Raw genomic sequence first — 303 nt, 5'->3', positions numbered from 1 at the left:
TGCGCATGGAGTCTGTGTCTGCCCCATCCCTGGCAGTTTTCAAGGCCAGGGTGGACACAGGGGCTTGGAGCAACCTGCTCGAGTGGAAGGGGTCCCTGCCTGGGGCAGGGGTTGGGGCGGGAGGAGCTTTAAGCTCCCTTCAACCCAACCCAGGCTGAGGTTCCACAGTGAGGTTCCAACCACCACAAGGCACCTCCAAACCCACCCAACCTCGACCCACGCTCCTATTTCCACCCTGAATTCCCTCTGCACTGACACCAGGGGTTTGTGTGGGTAACCCCCCCCACCCTTGAAGCTCCCCCC

Source organism: Nestor notabilis, unplaced genomic scaffold, assembly GCF_000696875.1.
Source record: "Nestor notabilis isolate BGI_N333 unplaced genomic scaffold, ASM69687v1 scaffold20510, whole genome shotgun sequence".
Taxonomy (NCBI): domain Eukaryota; kingdom Metazoa; phylum Chordata; class Aves; order Psittaciformes; family Psittacidae; genus Nestor; species Nestor notabilis.
The sequence above is the reverse complement of the archived record's forward strand: the minus strand, read 5'-3'. Positions refer to the sequence as shown.